Raw genomic sequence first — 4,131 nt, forward strand, 5'->3', positions numbered from 1 at the left:
AGCCACGAGAAATCAATCTAGGCCTTCTCTGGCACCCTTCCGGAGGGGCTCATCATCACTGGAGGCCATGGGGAGGGATCTCGGAGGGGCCATCATCGCCATGGAGGCCAAGGTCCAGAGGGAGGACCTCTCCCCATCCAGGGGGAGGCCATGGAGGAGGAAGCACTAGGGGGAGAACCTCTCCTCCTCTCTCTTGGTGGCGCCAGAGTGCCATCGGGAGGGGAATCATCGCCGCGGTGATCATCTTCATCAACATCACCATCATCATCACCATCCTCATCTCTTTTACACGGTCCACTCTCCTGCACCCTGTTGTAATCCCTACTTCAACATGGTGCTTTATGCCACATATTATGATCCAATGATGTGTTGCCATCCTATGATGTTTTGAGTAGATATCCTTCGTCTTTGGGTTGATTGATGATCTAGATTGGTATGAGTTGTATGTTTTATTTTGGTGCTGTCCTATTGTGCCCTCCATGTTGCGCCAGCGTGAGGGATTCCCTCTGTAGCGTGTTGCAATGCGTTCATGATTCTCTTATAGTGGGTTGCTTGAGTGACAGAAGCATAAACCCTAGTAAGGGGGTTGTTGTGTATGGGATAAAGGGGACTTGATATGTTAATGCTATGGTTGGGTTTTACCTTAATGATCTTTAGTAGTTGCGTATGCTTGCTAGAGTTCCAATTATAAGTGCATATGATCCAAGAAGAGAAAGTATGTTAGCTTATGCCTCTCCCTCATATGAAATTGCAATAGTGATTACCGGTCTTGTTAACAATTGCCTAGGACAATTCCGCACACCGACCCATCAATATTCCACACTCGCTATTTGTAATATTTAGTAATATATTCTAACTTTATGATAACAGCACCTACTTTTATATTTTAGCTCTCCGATATCATGCAAAGTTATCCTCTTCATACCCACAACGTAGTTTTATTTCTCGTTTCTAGTTGGAAGCAAACATTTGGTGTACGTAGAGTCGTATCACTGGCAGAGAGGACTTGAGAGAATATTGATCTTACCTTTAGCTCCTTGTGGGTTCGACACTCCATGCTTATCACTTCCACATTTGGGAATTGCTACGATGATTCCCTGCACTTGGGGACTATCATGCTCTTTTCTGGCATCGTTGCCGGGGAGCAATAGTGTGGGGTTGATATTCTCGTCTATGCTTGTTTGCTTTCTTCACTAAGTAGTTTTTGTTTTCCCTTTTTGTTTTGCTTAGTTGTGGGTAAAAATACAAAAAAAAATACAAAAAGATTCACTTGCCTCATATGCCTTAAGAGTTTTTGAAAAAGAGAAGTGATTGGAAAGTTATGCATTGGAGAAGTGAGGGTCAACCTTGAACACTTGTGTTCATGCTCATGGAAACAATGTAGAATTTTTCATGGAAGTTTCTCTGAAAATAATTATACCTTTGTATATATCCATTGTATTATAAAAATAATGTGCCAAGCTTTGGTTTTAGGATGATTACATTGCTTGTTTACTATGTGCAGTACAAAAACAGAAACTTTGGCTGTAGCGCGTGAATTCACATTTTTTTACTGTAAAGTCAAATGGGTCTGAAACGTTTTTCTCAGTACTTCTGTACAATTTGTTTAAATTATCATATTTTTTTTAGAATTTTTGGAGTTACAAAAGTATAAGAAATTTCCAGATTACTACAGACTATCCTGTTTTTGACAGATTCTGTTTTCTATGTGTTGTTCGCTTATTTTGATGAATCTATGGGTAGTATCAGAGGATATGAACCATGGTGAAGCTGGAATACAGTAGATATAATGATAATATGAAATTGGAGTGAGTTTACAACAGTACCTAAAGGTAGTGATTTGCTTTAGTATACTAACGGATCTCACAAAGTTTTTGTTAAGTTTTTTGTGTGGATGAAGTGTTTGAAGAGTGAGGAGTTACCGATGTGATAAGAATAAAGAGAGGCAAGAGTTCAATATTGGGGATGTCCAAGGCACCCCATGTAAATATTTCATGCTCTTCATGTATATCTTTTGAGTATGATCTTATAGAATACTCTTTGTGCTTCACTTATATCTTTTGAGTATGGTTTTGTAGAATGCTTCATGTGCTTCACTTATATATTTTGAGCTTGGATATTGGTTAGTCTATATTAATTATAGAATGTTCCATGAACTTCACTTATATCTTTTGGAGTATGAATATTACTATCACCGAAAGTGGGTTTCGAAGAGTGTCAACTTTAGGAAGTAATGATCCCACTATTTTGGAGGGTGTTGAATCTTAGTGTGATATTTATGAAAGTGGATTTGGAGAGGTCTTAAGTTTCGTTAGTAATGATTCCACTATTTCGGAAGAGGTTCCAATTGATTATGAGAACAAAGTTGCTATCTATGATTGTTATTGTGATGACATGTATGCTATAAGGGAATATGTTAACCATGAAACTTGTCATCATAATTTTAATTTTCAATTGGATTGTGCCTCACACGATAGTTATTTTGTTGAGTTTGCTCCCACTATTCCGAATGAGAATTTTTTTGCTTATGTGGAGAATGGTAAATTTTATATTCTTGTAGATCATAAAAATAATGCATTATGTGATGGTTGTATTGTTAAAATCATTCATGATGCTACTGAAAATTATTATGAGGGAGGAATATATGCTTGTAGGACTTCCAATAATATCAAGTTTCCTCTCTATGTGCCTAAAGTTTTGAAGTTATACTTGTTTTGCCTTCCTATGCTAGTTGATTCTTGTTCCTATTAATTGTGTGCTCACAAAATCCCTAGGCATAGGAAGTGGGTTATGTTTAAATGTGCTAGTCATATTCTTCATGATGCTCTCTTTATGTTCAATTCTTATCTTTTATGCGAGCAACATTGAAATCATCATGCCTAGATAAAAGGCATTAAAGAAAAGCACTTGTTGGGAGACAACCCAATATTTACCCTCACTGTTTTTGTGTGTTCACATGATTAAGCTATTGTAGTAATCATGTTTTATAGCTTTTGTTTCAAAAAATGTCAAGTAAGACCTTTGGGAAGACTTGTGTGAATGTTAATGTGATCTTGTTGTAAAAAAACAGAAACTTTGCGCTCATGGGATTCACTGTCAATTCTTACAGAAGAGTGCTTTTGAGTGGATTCTTTTTGAAGAAGATTAATAGAAAAATTCCTCACATCCCCCAATTTATTTCATAAATTTTGGAGTAGCAGAAGTATGGTTGTTGTTCATATCATTACAGACTGTTCTGTTTCTGACAGGTTTTGTTTTCATTGCATAGTTTGCTTGTTTTCTAGTGTCTATGGCTTATATTTCTCAATATAAATTGTAGAAATGATATGGTACAGTAGGAATTTTGTGAGAACAATTATGAATCTTGTCTTTGACAGTACCAAAGTGAATGGTTTACTCTTTATCATACTAACCCATCTCACGAAGTTCCATTAAGTTTTGTGTGATTGAAGTTTTCAAGTTTTGGGTGAGATATCTATATGAGGAGAATAAGGAGTGGAAAGACCCTAAGCCTGGGGATGCCCAAGGCACCCCAAGGTAGTATTGAAGGAAGACTCAAGCGCCTAAGCTTGGGGATGCCCCGGAAGGCATCCCCTCTTTCGTCTTCAAAACTATCGGTATACCTTACTCAGAGCTATATTTTTATTCGTCCCATGATATGTGTTTTACTTGGAGCGTATTTTCAATTTTAATTGTTGTTTGAATAAAATAATTGGATCTGAAATCTTGAATGAAAAAGAATCCTCCCATGGCTAGTTAATTATTTGACTACTCAGTGTTCTTCACATATATCTTTTTGGAGTAGTTTGTCATTTACTCACGTGCTTCATGTATATCGTATGAGTAAATGGTTGAATTAATTGAATATAATAAATCTGAATTTATATATTTTTCATATGGTTATAACATGGGGAGTAACGACTTCACACATAATAAGTATAGGTAGTAAACCTATTGAAAGTTAGCAAACTAGAATTGGTCACCTGAACAATTCATGAAAGAATTGAAGGAAGAGAGATTTCACATATAAATATACTATCTTGGACATCTTTCGCAATTGTGAGCACTCATTAAAATATGACATGCTAAAAAGTTGATGTTGGACAAGGAAGACAACTTAATGGGTTATGT

The sequence above is a fragment of the Triticum dicoccoides genome, chromosome 7B (genome assembly GCF_002162155.2).
Source record: "Triticum dicoccoides isolate Atlit2015 ecotype Zavitan chromosome 7B, WEW_v2.0, whole genome shotgun sequence".
In the NCBI taxonomy this organism is placed as follows: Eukaryota; Viridiplantae; Streptophyta; class Magnoliopsida; order Poales; family Poaceae; genus Triticum; species Triticum dicoccoides.